Consider the following 24,802-nt stretch of genomic DNA (forward strand, 5'->3'; position numbering starts at 1 on the left):
AAATGGAAAATGATAAGAAGAGCATGATATAAACACAAAAAATATTTGAAATGTGTTAAAATATAAATAATAAAATATAAACATAAAAATATAAAATATAAGAATGTCAATCTCCTGGTCCTGGAAGGAAAGCATTTAACAATGTTTGTGAAGAATGGTAGGAACATCACAAGACTGGGGATAATAACAGCACCAACCTTTGCAGGATTGTTTTGAGAATCTCAAATGAAATAATATATGTAAAGCTCTTAGCATAGTGCCTGGCACATAGTAGGTACTACATAAATGCTAGCTATTATTACGACTGGATTTCTTTTAAAAAGCTAGAAAAAGGGGTAGCTAGATGTCTTAGCAGATTGAAATCCAGTTCTAAAGACAGGAGATGAGGGGTTCAAATCTGGCCTCAGACACTGTTGTGAGCAATTTTAGCAGGAGGAAGCTGAAAGCAGGAGATCCTGCAAGCCAACATTCTGGATCTCTCAGAAGTTGAGGAACTGATCACGCAGACAGTTTCTGGGAACAGTTGGTTGTCTTCTATGAAGGAAAGAGGGAGACTTGAAACTCCCAGGAGACTGGACATTCCTACAATCAAAATCATCTTAAGGAAGTGGTAGAGATAGTGGATAACATTACACTGGTGGACGGTGTGTGTTAATCCATCACTCCCCTTCTGATCTTGATTCCTACAGTGCTACTTTTCATACTGGGACTTCTGCTTGACCTAAAGTGGACTCCAGTTGTGTGAGATTAACTTTGACCCTTACCAAAGCTTCCCCAATATTAATTAGTTATTAAGGAATTAGTTTAGAATAGGCATAAAGGGTTGTTAGGGTTTTAGTCTCTGATTTGGGTGTAAAGTTAGATATTCCCTGATCCTCTTTCCCTTCTCCCTTTAGTTAAATAAATCTGTTCTTTTGTTATACATATTTAGTTTGAACCCTTATTTAACCTACCTTTTCATTTGGTGAGTCAGTAGGTCGAATATACAGAAATTGGCCTAGGCCAGAGCAGATTAGAAGTAGTTTATGAGTTGACAGTTAGGGCATCTTGCAACATTCCATTGTCCTTTCCAGCACACTGTTGCTCTCCAAGGTCCTGGAACACAGAACTCTGACTTTTGATGGACACAGAGAGAGGTTTAAGTTTTAAATAGACTATTTAAAGGCCTAAAACACATGTGTTAGGAGGAAATTTTTTTCTGTTTCTATTATTTGATGATTGTTGCTGGGAATCAAGGTGGATACTAATAACACATATCCTGTTCTATATAACAACTTCCTATATATGGTGGGCATCATGTCAGGAAACATGACAAATGCTATTTTATTCTGGGATTGTTTCCTGCATATTCCTTATATGGATGTAGCACAACTTGTTCAATCATTTCCCAATTGATAGGGATCCCCTTGATTAACAATTCTTTGCCACCACGGAAAGAGCTGATATACATACTTTTTGTATAAATAGGTCCTTTTCCCGTTTTTTTTGGGGGGGGCATGTAGACTTAGTAGTGGTATTACTGGGTTAAAGAATATGCAGTTTTATGTGCCTTTGGGCTTAGTTCCAAGTTGTTCTCCAGAATGGTTGAATAAACTTACAATTCCACCAAAAGTTCATTAATATCCCAGTTTTTCCACATCCCCTACAGTATTTGTCATTTTTCCTTTTCAGTCAATATACCCTAAGCACATATTGTAAATATATATGCACATACATATATATAATATATTTTGATACTCTAATGTATCCATGATCTCACTAATAAGGGAATTTCCTCAGCAAATTGTAGCCCATAGGTCAAAGATCATAAAATAGAGATGGAAAAGACTTTAAAAATCATCTTGTTCAACTATTACATAGCAGATGAGAAATTTTAATCTAAAAGAGAGAACTTGATTTTCCTCAGTTACAGAGATTCATGTTTTTTGCCTTAAAAATACACATTTATTCAGTCAAAAAAAGGGAGGGAAAAACCAAAAGCATCCATCATTTGCTGTGGACCCTCCAACCCCAATCCCAGACAGCAGTGCCCTAAAATCTAGGCTTAGCATTGCCCATATCTTATATCTCCAAATCTTTTATTACACCCCCTTCCACTCCTTCGCAACTTTTCTCATTTTTGTCCAGGTCTTTATATAAATCCTCCCTAGAAGATCTATTTCAAATGCTAGAGGCTTTGTTCTGGTTCCGTTTGGTAGATACCACTGTAGCAAACAGTTATTACAGTTGACAACACGGCCATCCAATGCAGCTGAGGAAGTCTCCAGGTGTAACGACTTTTCATGCCACTGGACCCAGGCTTCCAATGCCGAGAGAGTGGGACTGTCTCTGTGCATTGACTCTTCCACTTAAATCTCTTTCACGCACAAGTGTCTTTGTGCAATAAATGCCCAAAGACAATCGTCATTCTCGGTTACCGAGAGACTACTACTACTACTATTCCTTATATGATTTTAAGCTTGTTCCCTCATTGCTGTTACATTAACCTGGGTTATGAATGAATGGAACTCGTGATGTCATTGACTTTAAGAACTGTTTTGGTTTATGTACTGTTAATATGTTTATGTTTAATTGTGTTATATAAATGCAGATTCTTGTTTTTTGGCATTGGTTATAAATTAAGGGAAATTGTACAATGGATAATGAGGGATTCTGAAATAAAGCAAATGCTAATAGTAATGAAGGATAAAATAGAAACAATAGAACAATGTATGAAGGACAGAATGATTTTAAATAATGGGGTTTTGCATGATTAAAGGATAATGCTATAGATAAGGAAATTAATGAAGGAAATGTTAAGAAAATGTCCAGATTGGAAAGGGAGAAAGCTGAATGTAATAAGAATCAGGTTTCTTTGTTATCTTAAAAGATATACCAGTTGTGGCCCAGGATGAAGTATATAAAGTTAAAACACATAAGTTATTTACTCCTGAGGATCTAGAAGCTATCAGACATAGAACCCCTTCCTTTTCCTATGAACCTAATGAAGTAGTAAAGGAATTTCAGAGGGTGATTGAGATCTTTGACCCAGACTATGCTGATTTTTTTCTTCCTGATGAAGGAATTACTTACCAAGAGAGAGGGAAACCAATTTATAGAAGAGACCAGAAATGATCCATCTTTAATTCTATGGCCAAAGGATTTTGAAGGGATAGATATGAATTCAGGCCCTGATTATAGAAGGATGAAACAGGTCAGGAAGTCAATCATAGAAGTAATGAAAAGGCATTCCAAACACCCAAATGCTTGGTCCAAATTTGAAACCATAAAGCAGAAATAAAATGAATCACCAATCAATTTTCTAGAAAGATTAACAGATGCTGCTGAATTAATATTAGGATTCAATGTGTTGGCTGATGATACAATTGCCCACATCAAGAGACTATTTGACCCATTGAACTACCAAAAAACTTTTTTACTGAATTAGAAAAAACCATAACAATGTTCATTTGGAAGAACAGAAGATAAAGGATATCCAGGGAAATCATGAAAAAAAATGCAAAGGAAGGAGGACTTGCAGTCCCAGATATCAAACTATACTATAAAGCAGTGGCAATCAAAACAATTTGATACTGGCTAAGAGCCAGAAAGGAGGATCAGTGGAATAGACTTGGGGTAAATGACCTCAGCAAGACAGTCTATGATAAGCCCAAAGATCCCAGTTTTGGGGACCAAAACCCACTATTTGATAAAAACTGCTGAGAAAATTGGGAAACAGTATGGGAGAGATTAGGTTTGGATCAACATCTCACACCTTACACCAAGATAAACTCAGAATGGATGAATGACCTGAATATAAAGAAGGAAATTATAAGCAAATTAGATGAATACAGAATAGTATACTTGTCAGATCTTTGGGAAAGGAAAGATTTTAAAACCAAGCAAGAGCTAGAAAGAGTCACAAAATGTAAAATCAATAACTTTGATTACATCAAATTAAAAAGTTTGTGTACAAACAAAACGAATGCATCCAAAATTAGAAGGGAAGCAACAAATTGGGAAACAGTCTTCATTACAAAAACCTCTGACAAAGATCTAATTACTCAAATTTATAAAGAGTTAAACCAATTGCACAAAAAAATCAAGCCATTCTCCAATTGATAAATGGGCAAGGGACATGAATAGACAATTTTCAGTTAAAGAAATCAAAACTATGAATAAGCACATGAAAAGGTGTTCTAAATCTCTTATAATCAGAGAGATGCAAATCAAAACAACTCTGAGGTATCACCTTACATCTAGCAGATTGGTTTACATGACAGCAAAGGAAAGTAATAAATGCTGGAGGGGCTGTGGCAAAGTCAGGACATTATTTCATTGCTGGTGGAGTTGTGAATTGATCCAACTATTCTGGAGGGCAATTTGGTACTATGCTCAAAAGGCGCTAAAAGACTGTCTGCCCTTTGATCCATCTATAGGACTGCTGGGTTTGTACCCCAAAGAGATAATAAGGAAAAAGACATGTACAAAAATATTCATAGCTATGCTCTTTGTGGTGGCAAAAAAAATGGAAGATAAGGGGATGCCCTTCAATTAGGGAATGGCTGAACAAACTATGGTATATGTTGGTGAAGGAATACTATCGTGCTCAAAGGAATAATAAAGTGGAGGAATTCCATGGGAACTGGAACAACCTCTAGGAATTGATGCAGAGTGAGAGAAGCAGAACCAGGAAAACATTTTACACAGAGACTGATACACTGTGGTACAATTGAATGCAATGGACTTCTCCATTAGTGGCAATGCAGTGACCCTGAACAACTTGGAGGGATCTACAAGAAAAACCACTATCCACATTCAGAGGAAACACTGTGGGAGTAAAAACAACAAAGGAAAACAACTGCTTGAATACATGGATCAAAGGGATATGGTTGGGGATGTAAACTCTAAATGAACATCCTAGTGCAAACATCAACAACATAGAAATAGGTTCTGATCAAGAACACAAGTAATACCCAATGCAATTGCGTGTTGGCTGTGGGAAGGGTGGGTGCAGGGGAGGGAGGGAAATAATGTTATTATTGTAACCAAGTAATAATGTTCTCAGTTGAATAAATAAACTAATTCAAATGGAAAAAAATTTAAAAATTAAATTAAATTACAAAAAGACCTTTGTTAAAAACTCCTGTCCCAAGATAAAATTATCTTTTAAGAACAATTGCCCAGACTGGGAAGAGATGGGTTTGGAACTGTTAAAGAGAAAAGCAACTTATTTATGCATGGATAATGATGATAGATATGAAGACAGGGACATAGTAATTGAGGATTTCAGGAAAAAATTAAGGGATCCTGAAAGTAAAGCAAGCGATAGTGAAATAAAGGAAAAAAATCAGTAGTAGCACTTAGATCTGTGCAACCAAACAATCAGTATAGGCCAAAGGAAAGGAGAGCTGAACCTCCAAGATTTTTCTTATGTAATCGAGTAGGATATTTTGTGAGGGAATGTAGATTCAGAGTACAATTTTCTAGGCAATGTAATCAGAATAACAGATATAATAGGCAGTATAATAATGTATGGAATAACAATAATTGGAATAACAATAATTATCAGAGAAGAAATAGTAATAATTGACAAAATGCTTGCTGTCAAGGAGCTCAAGCACCTTATTTGAACACAATGCAAGAGTGGGTAAAATCAGGAGCAAGACCCAAGTACAGCCAAGTAGTTAGTGGACATAAGGGTGATCAGAATAAATGGGCGTGTTCATTATGAAGGTATACCCGGAGTTCTCAAGTATGTGAAAAATCAAGAGAAAATGGATTGGAATTAGATGGAATTGAATGTAATGGAGATAAGGTTAATGAATTTATAAATAATGTGATTGAAACAATGGATAAAGTAATTAGTGTTAATAATTGTGAGGAAAGAGAAAATGTTAATGTAAAATTAGTTGGAAATTCCAGTGGTTGTGAAATAATGGAAAATAATGAAGAATGTAGATTGAATAAAGATAATGTAATTGTAAATGAGAATAATAATACCAAGGTAGAGGTTATAAAGACCAATGGGAGTAGTGAAAAAGCTGATGAAGGTGTTAAAGATGTGAAATCCTGGGAATATCATGGAGTTCAAGCAGATATAAATTTGGATGGACAGGAAATGTCTGAGCTTTGTACTGATGTTACTGTGCTAGCACCAGTGTTGGAAACATTTCAACCACCAAATAGTACAGAACCATATGTGTCTGTAACTATTGGAGACCAGATTTATGACCTTCTGGTTGATACTGGAGCCAGTAAATCAGTTTTTCAAAGTTTTTCTAAGAATTGTAGAGCTGTTGGTACAATGGAAGTAATAGGTACTAATGGTACACCACAGAGAATAGCAAAATTACAACCAAAAATGATTAATTTAGGTCCATTATCTGTGGAGCATGCATTTCTTTGTATGCCAGACTGCCCAATGAATCTTTTAGGTAGAGATTTATTATGTAAATTGAAGACAACAAACCATATCAACGAAATTTCCCCATAAGTGCTTCTATTTGATGTGAACAATATACAGTCAATGGACATCCCAAAACTAAATCTTCTAACTTCTGTACTAACACTGTTGCAGCTAGCTGCTACACCCCTTAGACAAGGAATTGCACCTGAAGCTATTGGGTCAAGCTGACAACTAAAATATCCAATTGGATGATAATTTTGTCCCAAAGTCTGTTTCAGTACCCCAGAAGCAATGCCTTTAGTCTCATTAATAAATAGTTGGAATGGTTTTGTATGGTCTAGGATACCCAACGATGGAACAGATAAAATGGTTTCTTTAACCTTACTTAAGGCTTGCACATGTTCAGGCTTTAGTTTCAGGGGTTTGGGTTCTGCATTCCTGGTTAAATGTTAGACATTTTGTTAGTTCACTATATCCAGGTATCTATTGTCTACAGAATTCAGTTGTTCCAAGAACAGCTCTGAATTGCTTTTTGGTCTTAGGAGCTCTCAGTTTCTGGATATCTGATACTTTTTTGTGTGATACTTCTTGAACCCTCTGATAACACAAAACTAAGATATTGCACTTGAGGCAAACCCCATTGTAATTTTACCTTGGAGATTTCATGCCCACACTTATATAATTCTAACAAAAGAATCTTGCTATCTCTCAGACACACCTTTGTATTTGGGGATGCAAGGAGAATATCATCCACAAAATGCACCAATTTACTATCTTTGAATGTTATAATTTTCAGATCTCTATTCAGAATTTGTGAAAATTGGCTAGGCTGGATTTTTCCCCAGGTAAAAGAAAAGATCTTTTGAGAATTCTCATGAATTGGAATTGAGAAAAAAGCTGAGCATAAATCTACCACAGTGAAATGTCTTGCCTGACTTGGAATGGAAGAAATTGTAGCAGCTGTATTTGGTACAATAGAATGAGTCTTGATTATATAATCATTGACTGCTCTTAAATCCTGTATGAAACAATATACAACTTTATCATTCTGATCTAACTTTGGCTTTTTTATTGGAAGAATAGGAGTATTAAATTCTGAGAAGCAAGGTATTATGATCCCTTTGCTGGATTAGGGATTCAATGATTGATCTTATACCTTCAATTGCTTCTTTAGTCAAGGGATATTAAGGTACACAAGGAACTAGTCCTTCCTGAGTCCTAACCCTGACTGGAGTATCTGATTTCAATAGACCTACATCTGTGGAAGACTTTGACCAAAGATGCCTAGGGATATCCTCAGGTATTGGATAGATTGAATCTAAGTCACCCTCTGTACTGACTAAATTTAAGAACAGCAATGGAAAAGCTTTCAGAGATTCTTCTGGTAGATGTAATGAGATATCACCATTATCAGTACATTGGTTTGTTGTCTTCAATTTACATAATAAATCTCTACCTAAAAGATTCATTGGGCAGTCTGGCATACAAAGAAATGCATTTCTAAATATGAAAGTATCTTCCTGGGCAGTGAGAACATCCAGTTGAGGAGGTGTAGTGTATTAAATCCAGTTATGCTTCTTCCTGATTTACCAAAGAATGGTGAACCATTACATGAGTGTGTAGAAGTAGTAGATCTAGTGGACATGCCTAGGATGGATTTGAAAAACACTCCTACTGAAAATACAGACTTGATATTATTCACAGATGGTTCTTAATATTTGTGTGATGGAATTTGATGTACTGTTGCTGCAGTATTCACAGAATTTGAGACACTGTGGTATGGCTCATTACCTAGCAACCTTAGTGCTCAAGGAGTAGAGTTGGTGACACTGAAGCAAGCATGTCTTCTAGTTGATGATAAAAGTGCTAATATTTTACAGACTCTAATTATACATTTTCAGTATGTCATACAACAGGGAAGATCTGGAAACAATGAGGTTTTATTACTGCATCAAGAAAACCAATTGTACATGCAGAAATAATAACTGAGTTGTTGGATTCTATCCAAAAACCTAAACAACTAGCAGTGATCCATTGTAGAAGTCATACTTGTGGCAGAGATTCAGTTTCTAAAGGAAATCATAGAGCTGATTAAACTATGAAGTTTGCAGCCTGGAATGCTCCAGTGTGTGTAATGAATTTGTCAACTATTGAGTCTGATGATTTAGAAAGAGCTTATGTGAGACTCAGAAATTCAGAAGCGGAAGGAGAAATTTGCAGCAAGGAAAGAACATGGAATATGGGTTGCAGGCACTGGAAAACTGCTGTTACCAAAAGATACCTATTTTTGTCAAGCCATTCACACAAAAGGTCACTTTGGTACTCAAGTTGTAGCAGACTCTGTAAAAAGGCAATGGGTAGTACCAGGAATAAGTTCTATTGCAAATAAGATATGTACTAGTTGTTCTGTTTGCCAAAAATACAATCAAGGTACATTCAGAAAGAAAGGTTTAGGTGGTAGAACTTTGGCATATTGTCCATTTGAAAGTTTGCAAATAGAGTACATAAGCATGCCAAATGCTTATCTTGTAATTGTTGATAGATTAATAAAATGGCCTGACGCTTTTCCATCTAATACTAATACAGCTGGCTTTGTGGTGAAAGTATTGCTTAAGGAAATTGTTCCTAGATTTGGTGTACCATTTACCATCTTGTTTCACATAAAATATACTGAAAGGAGTCTGTGAGAATCTAAGAATAACACCTAAATATCATGTTCTTTATCATCCACAAAGTTCAGGTCAAGTGGAGCATGTGAACAGGGAACTCAAGACTACGGTGGGGAAAGTTTGTGCTGAAACTCACCTAAAATTGTCAGATATTCTTCCCATGGCTTTGTTTTCCCTATGTACAATACCAAGAGCAGACTTACATATAACATCTTATGAAATGCTCTTTGGACGCTCCATTGCAGGTAAAAACTTGTAAGACTATTTATACATCTCTCCTAGGAGAAGACTGTCAACTTGCTTCATATTTAAGTGTATTACAACAATGGATTAGAGAACTGCATGATATGGGAGTATTGATCCAATCTGGTCCATTGCATTCTTCTCTTCATAATTTTCAACCAGGTGATATGGTGTATATGAAAAAATTTGCGAAAACATCAGCAGCTCAAGAGAATTGTGTTTTATACAACTGTGTTATTTTCACCATTTTTTAACCCTTACCATCCATCTTGGAGTCAATACTGTGTATTGGCTCCAAAGCAGAAGAGTGGTAAGGGCTAGGCAATGGGGGTTAAATGACTTGACCAGGGTCACCTAGCTGGTAAGTGTCTAAGGCCAGATTTGAATCTAGGACCTCCAATCTCTAGGACTGACTCTCAATCCAGTGAGCTACCCAGCTGCCCCCAGTTTCACCATCTTCAATGAAAGTATGAGAAAGAGATTTGTGGTATCATTGTTCACATATTAAATTAGCTCATGGAATTAATAATGAAAATGTACAAATTGTTGGAGAAGAAAATAAAGAAGGATTCATGAAAGCTGAGATTCATCAGGCAGATAGAGTCTGGAGTCAAAAAGATCAGTAAGGAGAGGACCATTCCAGAGGAAGAGGACATTCAGATGGAAGAGGACATTGCAGTTGAAGAAGAGGATTCAGAAAATTGATGAGCACTGTAAAAAGACTGAAAGACTTATAAATATTAATAAGACAAATGCTTTTAAGGGAATTTTCAATGAAGAAGATCAAGTGATTAATGTACTAATGGTTTTAAGGAATTTGGGTAATGTAACATAATATAAAAACATAGCATAACATAACATAACATAACATAACATATATTCATAAGAATTCACCAATACATTTTACTATGAATTTTGGAGAGGAAGAATTCTTCAAACAAGATGAGAAGATAGGAAAAATCTGAAGTTGTGGTAAGTATATTGCAGGCAACAGTAACACAACAATAACATAACAGTAACACTGACATAACAGTAACAAAACAACATTACATAGCATGAATAACAACATAAACACAGATACACAAAAACATAAATATGGTTACCATAAATTGATTCACTAGTTGAATGAGTGATACAATGTATAGCTAGATATTAACAATGTTACAATTAGTTATAAAATAGTTAATTACTAACAAAAAACAGTTAGCTACTTAATTTAGAATAGCAATAGTATAGTTAGATAAGATTTGTTTTAGGAGATTTTATTAAGATAAGGCTGTAGTTAGATAGATTAGAGTTTAAGGTTGATAAGATAAGCTAAGATACTGAACTATGCTACAAAATACATTGCAGCATATATAACAGCATACATTACATAGTACATATGACATATAACATCACATATGTAACATGTAAATACATATGTAAATATATGTAAAGAGTGTGTATTGTAGATAGGATTGTAAAAGTAATTGTAGTATAGTGTATGTATCTGCATGTATGTAACATGTGTGTAAATATGAAGTGTACCTATGTATATCATACATATATTATATGTATGTATTATATATGTGTAAAACTTATGTACATAGATCACATTTACTAAGTTCTTAACAAAGAATATTGTAGAATTCCAGGAAGAATCTCTGAGCTGAGCCACAGAGAGCTCAGCTCTGGTCCAGTCAGACAGCATTCCAATGCATAATTTATGAGCAGGCCATGGGGTCTTTGTTCTGGGAGTTTGAAAAGAGCGGGCTGAACTTACCACGCCTCTAGCTTATACGTCATTGATATGTCAAGCCAATGTAAATCCACTATATGCATTACCTACCTCTGACATCATTATCTCAATAAATACTCAGGAAGGATGCCATTTTCTTCCTCTTGTTCCTTTTCTCTCTCTCTCTCCAACCTGCCTGCTGGCCACATGGATCACTCCTGTTATGGAGATCCAGTGTGCCTCTAAAGATCTTTCTTTATTCTTTTCCTTCCTTCTCACCTCACTCCATGCATCCTTGGTTATTTTTATCTTCCTTCATTGTATGCCCTACAAAAGAAGATAAATGGAAGATGCGTCCTTCCTAAACCGTATCTGATCTGTGTGTGTCTGATTCCGTTTTCCCCAAACTCTCCCTCCGACTTCTTTCTCCTCCTCAAAATCATAATCCTGTAGATATTCCCTTGTGTGTAGTGGCTGCTGGACAGACCACTGCAAATATGGTTATGTTTAATTTTCATCTATTGTTAAATATATTTTGTGTAAGTAAGTTTGATGGTTTGGTTTAATTTTTTGTAAAACTTATGCAATGTTGTGTTTATTGTATTTTTCAAAAATTTTGCCTATGTTTGCTGTTTATGCATTGCAATAGTAGTAGAATTTTCTGTATTAATTGATAAGAGTAGTATTTTATGATTTTAATGTTTTGCATGAATTTGTTTTTCTTTATTTTGATGTTATTTTCTTGCTTTGCTTTTACATATGTTTGATCTATATTTCGAACTTTATATTTGTTCATTGTATACTTTCCCTTTTTCCTTTCCTTGATCAAATCCCTAGAATAAGATAGTATTAGACAGGATAGATAAAGATAGATGAGTGTAGGTTGTTTATTATTTTGGGTAGAAGTTTTAGTTTAAAGAAAATATAACTTTGTTAGTACACAAATGCCAAAATCATGTTTTCAACACGATTTCAGCTTTGTGCAAAGAGGGGAATGGTTGGGAGAGATTTTAGCAAGAGCAAGTTGAAAGCAGGACATTCTGGGGCTCTCAGGATCTAAGGAACTGATCACACACAGACAGTTGGTTGTCTTCTCTGGAGGAGAGAGTGAGACTTGAAGCTGCCAGGAGACTGGACATTCCTACAATCAAAATCATCTTAAGGAAGTGGTAGAGATAGTGGATAACATTACACTGGTGGACAGTGTGTGTTAATCCATCACTCCCTTTCTGATCCTGATTCCTGCAGTGCTACTCTTCATACTGGGTCTTCTGCTTGACCCAAAGTGAACTCCAGTTGTGTGAAATTAATTTTGACCCTTACCAACCCTCCCCAGTATTAATTAGTTATCAAGGAATTAGTTTAGAATGAGTATAAAGGGTTGTTAAGGTATTAGTCTCTGATTTGGGTGTAAAGTTAGATATTCCCTGATCCCCTTTTCCTTATCCATTTAGTTAAATAAATCTGTTCTTTTGTTTTATATATATATATATATATATATATATATTTAGTTTGAACCCTTATTTAACCCACACATTTCAACACTTCATAGCTGGGTGGCCCTGGGCAAGTCACTTCACCCCCATTGCCTAGTCCTTACTGCTCTTCTGCCTTAGAACGAAAACAGAGTATTGATTCTAAGGTGGAAGGTAAGGGTTATTTTTTTAGGCTACAAAAATTAAAGGAAAGGAATTTTAAAAATATAAATCCTAGCATTTTAAAGTTCTTTCAAATATATATATTTATATGTACATATATCATTATTTCTATGTGTATATAGTTATTTGATTTAATAACCTGTCCATATTTGAATGATAAATGAATAGTTTTTCAATTTTCCATTTCTTCTCCTCACTCATCAAAACCTTTATTTGAACTTACTGCTGCCATCATGGAAATGAAATAAAGGCTTAAAATGTTTTTCCCTTTGATCTAGGGGAAGCACATTCAAACAGGAGACAGACATTTGATTATCTCTTCCAAAGACTACACACCACTTTAGAGGAAAAAATATCTGGAAGGAGAAATAAGAAAATTATAAAGCCTGACCCACTAAACAACTTATTATGGTCCCATCCCCTAGCCCTAAGAAGAAGTATTCTAGGTTTTTAAGTGTTCTCAGTCGTCTCCTCTTTTCAATACCCACCATTAACTTCTCTGAAGTCAAGGGAACACTTGAATAGAGCTCTTCACCTGATTAAGAGTCAGTGTGGGACATTAGAAAGAAAACTGAGTTTGGCAGCAGACAATGTTCCAATCCTAGATTCCTTCTTCTACCTCTTCCACTTCCTTGTGGAGAATTGACTTCATCTCTTTGAGCCTTGGTTCCATAATCTATGAAATGGGGAGGTTGGACTAGATGGCCCTGAAATTCTTTCCAATCAAAATCAATAATCTCATTGCAAAATATTAGGGAGGAAACAAGATGCAGTAGAGGGAGCAGGACTCTGAAATTCTAAGAATCTAGGTTCAAATTCTTCCCAGTCCCACCCAGCCTCTTCTAATTCTAAGTGTCTTGTCCTAGGAACCAAGCTGGTATAATAGAAGAACAAGATTTGGAATCTGAGGCCCTGGCTTTGAATCTTTGGTCTTCCACTTGATTCTTCCATCCCTAATAACTATCATTCTTTTATTCTTCTGTCCTTTGTCCCTAAAATTCTTGAAAAGTTCACCTACAAAAAAGACTTCCAAAGAAAATGATCTATGTCTTTAAAAGAAAATGATCTATGTCTTTAATGAATAATGCTTGGAAATTATCAAATAAAATATTTTTAAAAAAAGAGACTTCCACTTTTTCTCCTCTCCCTCTCTTCCTAACCCCTTACAATCTGGTTTCCAACTTCATCATCCAACTCCACTGTGCTCTCCAAAGTTATTGATAATCTCGTAGGAACTTCCAAGTACAATGATCTTCTCTCAGTCTTCATTCTGCTTGACCTCTCTGCAGGCTTTAACACTGTTGATCACTCACTCCCATTTGTTACTTTATTCTCTTTGGGTTTTCAGGATCCCCTCAATTCTCTTGGTTCTCTTCCTCACTAACTAACCACCCCTTCTCAGTCTTCTTTGTTGGATCTTCCTCTACATCATGCAACCAAGAATTATATCCTTCACCCTCTTCTCTACTCCCTCCATGTTACTTCCCTTGGTGATCTCATCAGCTTCCGTGGATTTAATGACTATATGCTGAGGATTCTCAAACTGAATGCTCTTGACCCAGTCTCTTTACTGACTCTCCAATCTCTCATCTCTAATGAATTTTCATGTCTGTGAGAATGTGTTTTTCATATATTCCTGTATATTATGAAGACTTTTTGTGTATTCTTGTGTCTGGAACCTGGGTCAAAGTTATCATCTAGTCTAGATATATCTATATTATAATCTATCACCTTGATTATAAACCTGATATAAGCAATAAATTTATATTCTTACCCAAAAATCAGTCTCGAGATAACTTTAGTCATAGCATGTCTCAAACTGAATGTCCAGTAGACATCTTCAATTCAATGTGCCTAAAATTGAACTCATCTTTCACCATGAACTCTTCCCTCTTCTAACTTTCCTGTCACTATAGATGACCATTGTCCTAGTCCCTCAGCTCCCAAACCCGAAGTCATCTTGAATTCCTCCCTGTCTCTCAACCCTACATCCACACTGTTGCAAAGCCCTTTTGGATTCACCTTTGTCCTTCTTCTCTCTGACACTGCCACCTCTCATACCCTCATAATCCCACTCCTGAACAATTGCTGATAGCTACTGGGGATGGGGGTCTCCCTGCCTCATCTCTCTCCATCCAATCCATTCTCTACTCAGTCACTAACATGAGTTTCCTAAAGCAGAGGTCTGCTCATGTCCCCATCTCAGTAAGCTTCAGTCACTCATGATCACCTCCAGCACCAACTACAAAATGCCATTTGGCATCCATCACCTGTCCCTTCCTGCCTTTCTAGTCTTCTTACACCTGCTCTTCAACCCAATGATATGGGCTTTTTGGCAGTTCCACAAACAACTCTCCATCTCTAGGCTCCAGGCATTCTCTCTGGCTATTCCTCATATCCAGAATGTTCTCCCTTTCTGCTCTGACTACTGACCCCCCACTTCCCCCAGTTTCCTTTAAATCCCAAATAAAATCCCATCTTCTATAGGAAGTGTCCCCCAAATCCTCTTATTTCTAATGCCTTTCCTCTATTAACTATTTCCTATTTTATCCAGTATTTGCCTGCTTTGTAGATATTTGTCTGTATGTCATCTCCCCTATTATACTATGAGTTCAAGGACCATCCTTTATCTCTTTTTGTATCTCCAGGGCAGGGCCTGGCACACAGTAGGTGCTTGATAAATGGCTATTGATGGATTGGTTCTAGCTGTGTGGCATGAAATATCTGTAACATTGAGGGTCAGATTGCAAGCTCTCTTAGATCCCTCCCAGAATGAAATTCTATGACTCCAAGATCCCATCCCAGCACCAGCATGGACATCAATGCTCTCAGAAGGAAGAGCGCATTACTCAGAAACAATGAAAAGTTCTTGAAGCCAGTTCGATGAATCATGCCATAACCCAAGTAATGGTGTCAGTGGAAGAAAGAATTTCTGGAAGCCGCCCCCGGCATGTCTGGGACAGAAATCCTTGAAGAGAATTTGGGCCCTGCTAAGTTGACAGTGGAGGCGGTAGGGGAGCAAGTCCAACTAGCACTCTGCCACTCCAGGAGATGTCAAGGGATGGTGGAGCTTGGGGAAAAGGAAGCAGATGTGCATCTCATCAGCCTCTTCTCCTTGTGCCAGCTTGGGTTGAATTTGTGGCATTTGCACAGAGCATCTGTGGTTATTTTGATCCCGGAAACAGGCTTTGAGATCAGAGGATGAAAGACAGTATGGAAGGAGACAATATTTAATTGAAATCCTCAGCAGGCTGTCAACTTGTGACAGACTGTGGGTGCAATAAAAACTTCTGGTGTCTGATAAGCCCTCCTTCTTTGGGCCACCCTCCACCACCTGGGCTTTGGCTAAAAAAGCCACCAATGAACACAAGAAAGTCATACTTGGACTCTAGAATGTAAAAGGGGGAGAAAATGCGGTTGAGGCCTTGGACAAGGAGATATTGAGGCCAAGTGATGCCTCAATGGAATCATCCTGTTTAGAAGAGAAACCTTTACAGAGATGAGGCAACATCCTAAGACAAACAGGTAGGAGGTAGGAGGTAGAAGATAGGTGAGCGTGCATTAAGATGCCATGTGTGGTATTGCTGGTGGAACTATGGGTGGGTCAGTCCAAATTGGGGAAAGCAATTAGCAATTATTGAAAAGAGCAGCTAAAATATCCATATACCTGGACTCAGAAAGTCCCCTACCGGCCATATCTATCCCTCAAGAAAGGCTCAGTATGCACCCAAATATTTATAACATTACTCTTCACAATACCAAACAACTAGGAACAAAGTAGATGCCCATTGCCTGAGAAACAGTCGAGTGAATAAGAAATGATAGTAGGAGGAACAAAGAATCATGGAAAAGTTTACCTGAGCCAAATCAAAATAAAAGTAAGGGGTGCAGCTGAGTGGTTCAGTGGATCAAGAGCCAGGCCTAGAGAAAGGAGGTCTTAGGTTCAAATCTGACCCCAGAAACTTCTGTCTGTGTGACCCTGGGCAAGTCACTTCATCTCCATTGCCACTCTTCTGCCTTAGAACCAACACAGTATCAATTCCAAGATGGAAGGTCCAAGGACTTTTTAAAAAATGAATGTAAGTTGAGCCAGGAGAACAAAATGTATCATGACTATAATAATGTAAATGGAAAAAAAACAACCATCAAAAACAATTAAAAAGGAATATTTTCCAAAATGAATCTGTTCAATAAGACCTACATGAACTGATAAAGTGTGCACCAAGAGAACATCCTACACAGCAAGAGAAATATTGTTTGAAGAATAACTTGTAGATATCCAACTCCAGAAAGGACTAATCAATAGAAATAAGTAATATAGTTTTCTATATGCATATTTTTGTGTGTTTTTGTCAAATGATGCCTTCTCTAATGGGGAGGAGGGGAGGGCATAACTGAGGATGTCAATATAACAAACAAACAAATAAATAATTGTAAATGAGTATATTAAATAATAGCCACAGTTTTGCATTTCTTTATACCATCTATACCAGTGGTGTCAAACTCAGAGACAAGGACCATTAAACCCTACTTAAGGATCCCTGGAGACTGCATATTGACTTAGAAAATCACATACGGGCATTATCGATGTTCTGTTTTATTTTATTAGTTTTGTTAATTATTGTCCAATTATATTATAATCTGCTCCCAGCCTATCAATGATGATAAGCTCATTCCTCAAATCTAGAGGAATCCTAGTTGAGTTAAAAAGATTATTTATTAAAAGGGCAAGTTTAGACATGAATACTGGAAGAATCTCTACTTCTCAGCCAGAGAGACAATTTCTGCTTTCAAACCACGAGGAGTTGTTTGGGGAGGTCATGGGGGTGGGAACTGCATCCTCTCTACCAGGGACAGGCAGAACACAGAAGCAGGATGCCTCCGGAGATTTGGTAGCAATGGCTGACCATAAGGCTGGTTGAAGCCCTCTTAGGTTGCTGCAGAGAGAGTTTGGGTTGGACAGCTCAACAAGGTCAGCCATTGAACACCATTGAAGGAGTCTGAGAATGGGCAAGACTTCTGGCTCACTGCAGGCTCCTGATTGGCTCTTGATGGCAAACAAGCTAATTCTGTGACCAGTGTTTTGGTATATATAGTGATGGAATTCCTGGAAAATGGATATATTAAGTTTAGGAATATTTTGAGAAACTTCCCTCAGGAGTGCTGAGGGCCACAATGGGCTATGTGTCTGCCATCTCTGTACTACTCTTGTCCCAGTGCCTGGCACACAATAAACAATCCATAAGTGCTTGTTGACTAACTGACTATTCTCCCATACTTCCCAAAACAGGAATCTGTAATTACACCAGGGGACTGGCACAAGACACGGACCATGTTCTATTACCCAGTGGCACTCACTCAGACAGGTTCCTTCCTTACTGAAAAGCCATCAGCCACCCTTAGCCAGAGCACATCCATCCATCCTCTGACAAGGGACATAGCTACTACAGCCTCTATCCATTTGGGGTTCCAATACTGGGCTCTTAACTTCAAACCAATAAGCAGATAAGAAAGCACATCTTTGATTTTTCAACTAATTGTCAATGAGATAGCATGCAAAGCCCCTTTGATTAGTAATGTCACCAGGCTGTAAGTATTTCTTCCCTTATCAAGTCCATGTTAGCCACTGAAGTAACCTCATCAGCCCAAGTGGCAGAGAGTAGCCTTTTTTCCTCAAGTGAGAGTCCATAGGCTATGGAATCCTCTAATTCTCTATCCCAGGCACTGAGGAACCATTGAACAAGTGAGTGGTAATGATGATGAGCCAGCCTGAAAAAGCCTGGCTCCCTCTGATTTCCAATCAAATGTTCTTTCAAATAGAGTGAGTGCATGGCTGAAATTTCACTCTTCCCTCCTGTGCTTGCTGTCTGGAGAGATGCAGCTTGAAGGGAACTGTGTGTAATAAGCAAACGTTTTTATCCCCTGGCTTTTGAAGAACAACTTTCTTGTCTGATTGAATGTGTTTCTACAGAAGTTATCAGTTGGAGCATTTGGTCAAAAACTTTCTCATGATTTTATTAAGCCAACTCTACCATTTCACAAAATTGCTGAATTTCAGAGTAAGAAAAGCTTTTGATGGCTATTTACTTTAACCCATATCTGGGCAAGAATCCTGTCTACAGCATACTGAGGAGCAGTTAGGGAATCTCTCTTTGTAGGAGAACCTATTACCTCCTCAAGCAGACTATCTCTGCTTTTGGACAGGTCCAATTATTAGGAAGTTTTCTTTTTCTAGACATCGCTTCTAGATTAACCTCCTTGTGCCTTCCAGCCATCACTTGCTCCTTATTCTGTCCTCTGGGACCAATCAGAATAAGTCATCCCATTTTAACATGCTGGTTGTTCAGACACTTGAAGACAATCACTGCATAAGAGCCAAGTCTTCCCGTCTCTAGGACTTTTAATGAAACCTTGTGCTTCATAAGCTCAAGATACACTAAGCATTCTTCAAGGAATATTGAGTGACCCAGATCATTAAAGCACAAAAAGCCAGAGGGAATCCCGTTTCCCTGTCTTGACTTGTCTATAGGTAGGGTACTTATTCAAAAATGGTAAACATCCCATCTTCAATTTAACATATATGTCTTACAAAGTTGTCCAAAAGTAGTTAAAGGCTCAGGAGATTTCCCAAAGTAGAATGGGCAGCTTCAAGAAGTAGGCGGGCTCTTATTAAAGACATATATCTTCAAGCAGGGATTGGATTGTTGGGAAGTTTCTAATGGACATTGTTTCATAGATAAGTTGAACTCAGTGGCCACTGCAGTCCCTTCTGACTGCAAACTATGAGATCCACAGAAGTTCTGGGCAACTAGATAATACAATGGATAGAGAGTCAGATCTGAATTCAGGAAGACCTGAGTTCAAATCCAGCCTTAGTCACTTACTAGCTGTGTGACCCTGGGCAAGGCACTTAACCATGATCTGCAAAATGAGCTTGGAGAAGGAAATGGCAAACCACGCTAGTGTCTTTTCCAAGAAAACCCCAAATGGGGTAATGAAGAGTCAGACATAACTGAAAAAACTGAACACCACTAACAACCCAAAGATTTAGCATTTGCACAGGATCACAGATGAAATCCAAATCCAAGACTTCTGGATTCCAAGTCTAGCACTCTATCAACTATGATACCACCACCATTTCTTCCTTTGTAATCCTAGTGTTGGACACTGGACCCGGCACAGTAGGCAATTAATAAATGTTTATTTATGTGATCTGACACAGGACACATGCATATCATCACTGCTAAAGCCTCCACTTCTGTCTGAGCTGCAGAAAAAGAATACTTACCAACATCTGCAAGAGTCCTAGCTTGGGAAATTCCATCCAGTTTTGCTAAGTAACTTAACTTAGAGTTACTATGCCCGACTATCGCAAAAGTATCTGTCTGGAAAGATACAGTCCTTTGATTTCTAAAATGGAGAAGATTTACTCAACTCCAGCTTGTGAGGCACATTTAATCCCACAGAGGGACCAGATGGTGGACCCTAAATATAAATATGGTGGAAATCTCTAAGAATCTTAATCTGGGATTGTGCCTATGTCCAAACAAGGAAAAAAGAATTGGCAATGGATTAATCTCCAGCTCCTTCCTATGAGATTCTTTAATTATCTACTATGGTTGCAACAAAATGATATATCTGTGATGATGGAATATTATAAATAATGATGATGTTTAGCTGAACCTACTTTTTCATCAATACAAGGAGCTCCTGATGAGGAACTCCCTCTGCCAGGAAGGGCAGCAAGGCAGTGGATTGGATAGAATGCCAGACATGGAGTAAAGGGGACCCGAATTTGAATCTGGACTCAGCCATTTACTAGCTATGGGTTCCTAGCTAAATCACCTCTATTTTCCTTATGGGCGAAATAGCAGTAATAATGACATCTACCTCCAAGAAATGTTGCAAAGATAAAATCTGTAAAGTACTTAAACTTTAATGTGCTATATAAATACGATCTATTATTGTTGTCGTTACTAATATAGGTTATTGTTATATTTTCAACATCAGTTATCAATCTACCCATTATAGTTTGGTAAGTAGGCTGAGATATAAGTTTAAGTGACTTGCCTAGGGTCATTCAACTGGCATATGTCAAATGAAGGACTTGAACCCATGTTTTCCAGACTCCAAGGTTGGCTGTCCCACCACCATTCAGTAATTATCACTTCTATTTGAATTCTATTTTTTAAAAAGAAAACAAGATGAACAATCTTAATAACTCATGCCTATAAGATACTCCAGTGTCTGCCAAATACTTTATATACATTTCTCAACTGATGTAGCAAATCTATGACATGGGTGTGATTTTTATCCTGATTTTGCAGATGAGAAAACTGGAGCTCAGGGACATTTAGACACAGTTATTGGGTATCTGAAGTGGGATTCAAACTGAGTCATGAAAATAGCCCAAATGAATCAAGGATGACCAGGATTTGAGTCTCTTGTCTCATCATCAGATAAGTTTTGAGATACCTCTTCCATGATGTGTGCTGTGGAAGCAGGAATTCTCAAAGATCTTTGCATTAAATAGTTGTCTCTTTTGTCAGTCAAAAACCAAATACTCATCGAAGCAGGAAAAAGCTTGGCATATGATAACATTCACCAGACACATCCACTGTATCACTATATTTGTTACTTCAAAAATGTATAAAATCCAAGACTGAGGAAGCACTTGATTTTCATTCAAAGGATGCACTAGTCAAAAATTAAGCTTCCAAATTTTTTTCTCTCTATAACAGTGATATGAAGAAACATTTTTAAATGATAATATTATAATTTTTTGAATCATTCAATGTTTGGAATTTAGATGAGTTGTCATGTCTTCCAACCCCTTCTCAAAATTATCTGAAAGGTGAAGAAGTCATGTTTTCAATAGAACTAAAGAGCAATATTCTATAATAGAAAGAGAATTGCATTTGCTAGCAGGGGACCTGAAATCTGTCTTGCTTCTGCTGCCCTACTACTTGTGTGACCTTGGACAAGTCATTCCCTTTCCCTGGTCCTCAATTTCCTCCTCTGTAAAATAGGAGTTGGACTAGTTTATCTGTCAAAACGCTTCCCTGAGTGATTCATTCATCTTATAACAGTGAAACTCTACCTGTGTAGCACACAGTCCTGGGTACACAGAAATTCTCTGAGAAGTTCTTTACAGTGAAATGAGAGAAGACTGGAGAGCACAGTCTGGTACATTTCTGCATTCCCACACACCACAGCCTCAACAGAAAGTTGCGTACTATTTGTCATCAGGAGATTTAAATAGATTTTTCAAACATGATCTAGTAGAAAGCAATCCCTCAAGCCAACTGAGATATTTCAAAATATCCCCTTGCTGAATGAATCTAGAATCCCAAACATATGTCACATGAATCAAGCCAAAATATTCTTCTGATGAACAAATCTATAATCCCCAAAAGGTTTCCTGTATGACTCAATATAGATAATATAGTTCAAAATATTCTTTTGCTAAACCAAGCTAAAATTGTCAAAACATACACACACACACACACACATATGGCATTAATCAATCTAGATCTTCAAAAATATTCCTTTGACAGTCCAAATGGCCAAAATATCCAACTATATCAGTCACACCCAGATATAGGACCCTCTTACAACACAGTAAAACTTTCCAGGAGACATTACAAATACTTAACCAGGATCATAATAGACAGAATAGGATAAAGAAAGGGACGAGACTTTCAAATTCCCCAATGGATGAAATTCCCACATTAAGAAATTCCTTTCATCAATTCAGACTGGCACCATCTCTACAACTGACACTTTAATAGAGTTTGTTTCAAGAACCAAGAGATTTAAGTCACGTGTCCAGCTAGTATGTGGCAAAGGCAAGACCTGAACCCAGGTCTTCTTGGCTCCAAAGCCAATTCCTAACCACCATACCATATCATTCTGCCTCTTCAATAAATAGCAATGAGCACTTACAACAAACATTTTCTCTGTTAACAAAAATGTTATTGTTCTGTTTGGGATTCTAAACAAGATTTAGTGGTATAGGTTGAACATGTCTTTTATATAAAAGATCCATACTGCCAAAGAAGTTTGAAATAGCTGGTGCATGGAACACACACACTATCTCTGCCTTTTTGCCATCCATAAAAACATCTCTTGTTTCCTGTTTACCTACATCACCCTTCAAGCCAAAACTCTTTTCGATTATCTTCCCAAAAACAATTTCACTGTTAAAAAGAGTCAGTGCGAAGTAACAAGAGACCCACACTCCCCAAAGGCCAATAACTGTTTTACAAAGAAGAGAACATTGAAATGAGGAGAGTAAAGCCCTTGGCATCCCTGCAGCAGGGCTAGGAAACAACACTTGACAAATTGAATTTTCATCTAGAAATTTAATTTGGAAGCCACTTACCTCTCTTGGCTTACAGTAGTGATGGCGATGCTTGGAAGTGTCAGCAAAGGTAGAGTGGTCGGTCTTGAGATGCTATCTCCATCAGGTGTCCGAGCTCTTTCAGACTGTCTCTGGGATAGTGGGGGCAACTGAAGGTTCCCAGAGCAGCATCTTCTCCCCCTCCAGAGGTCAATTCCTAGGGTGTTACTCGAGGAGCTATACGATTTGCTCAGGCTGCATTCCAAATAATCCTTCACATTCTGGAATCAAAAGAAGAAAAAGAAAAGAAAAGAGACAGTGAATACCATAGATATTTCAGAGTGAAATATGGAGAACTCAAAGATCAGTGTCTACAATGTTTATTATGCATAAATGGAAAGATCGCGCAAAGGAAGTCCAACACCAAGGAACAGAAAATCCAGTGAAGATCCCAGAGAAGATATAGTTGACGATTCTTCTTTCCTCGTGGCAGAGTAGAAAGAGAATATGAAGAAAAAAATATTCTATACACAGAGTCATCAGAGAGGAAATGTCTCTAACATTGTCTTATCTAGGATTTTCACTGCATTTTCCATTACTCGACAATGGACCTCTCTTTCCTTATTTTTCCATTTATACACATTATGAGCATTGTGAACATTGATCTTTGTGTTCTGTTTATTTCACTCTGTGGAATAGTATATTCATATTCATTCTGGTCCTAGAAAGTTCAAATGTTCCACAGTCAGAACCTTTTCTACCAAACCATTATCTGACCTTCTGACTTTAGAATATGTCTGCAAAACACAGGTGTGTGTCTCTACTCATTCTAATGCAGAAAAATATAATCAATATAAACACAGTTCTATGGAAAATTGCAACTGTAGGCCTAAATCAAATAGAGCTAATTATCAATTATCTCCAGCAAATTTGCAAGCCCAGCCTGAATTCTCTCTGCATCCCAGTATGCCTGCGGGAGACTTTCTACCACTCATCAGTTGACGTATATTCAGGGAATGAACATTAATTTTAATATTAGCCTCAGTAAACTATAAAACAGCATATGGATTTTCTGTTGCTAATAATAATAATAAATATCCATCAGCTAAAGTATTCCATGTGGAAACAAACTCTTTGGGGATATTTTGGGATTATCTACCCCCTCCATCCCCATCACCCCGATGAACAGTCCTTTTAGAATTAATAACTATGAGTGTAATCATCAAAGAAAAATCTAGAAGCAAACCTCTCACAAAAAAGAAAAGAAGACTAGAGATTTCCTCCACTAATTTAGACCAGAGACTGGTATGCAACTTGGAATCTGAGAAAGTCACTTGGGGGCATTGTGAGAACAAGGGACTTGGCCACAGTCATGCATCTAGTAGATAACAGAAGAAGGATTTGAATTCAGGTTTCCCCAACTCCTAGGGCAGTTGTAAAGTTCTATTTTTCTTTTTTAAACCCCCCTTCAGTTGATTTAGAACTCACTGAGGTTCCAGAATCTTTCCAATTCATAGAGCCTAGAAAGAGATCATTTCTGGAGGCGTTATTTGACAGTCCCGCATGCTCTCCCACTTGGGCACAGACCATTTGATTTTCAAACCCCGTGGAATGATAAGAGGAATGACAAAGAACATAAGATGCTACTTGAGCCCCTTCTCAAGGATGAAACCAGGTTAAATGATGGTTTGTGTTGATGGCCCACATTGCTCTACTGTGAATTATAAGGGCAAGGTGGAATTTGGAATGGAGGAAGCCATTTCAAAGACTCAGTACCTTTTA

At 37.4% G+C, this 24,802-nt stretch overlaps 1 protein-coding gene and 1 long non-coding RNA gene across 6 annotated transcripts in view; both read right to left on the minus strand.

Annotated features, from left to right (window-relative positions):
* The window catches only part of PDE4B (phosphodiesterase 4B), a 712,123-nt gene that overhangs the window by 494,911 nt on the left and 192,410 nt on the right, over positions 1-24,802 (minus strand). The gene's annotated exons all lie outside the window — the stretch shown is intronic.
* On the minus strand, positions 1,008-23,128 carry LOC130457036 (uncharacterized). The gene is made up of 2 exons (XR_008916016.1): positions 23,063-23,128; positions 1,008-1,095 (listed from the first exon to the last, which is right to left on the minus strand). It is a non-coding gene; the product is annotated as an uncharacterized LOC130457036 (long non-coding RNA).

The sequence above is a fragment of the Monodelphis domestica genome, chromosome 2 (genome assembly GCF_027887165.1).
Source record: "Monodelphis domestica isolate mMonDom1 chromosome 2, mMonDom1.pri, whole genome shotgun sequence".
NCBI lineage: Eukaryota > Metazoa > Chordata > Mammalia > Didelphimorphia > Didelphidae > Monodelphis > Monodelphis domestica.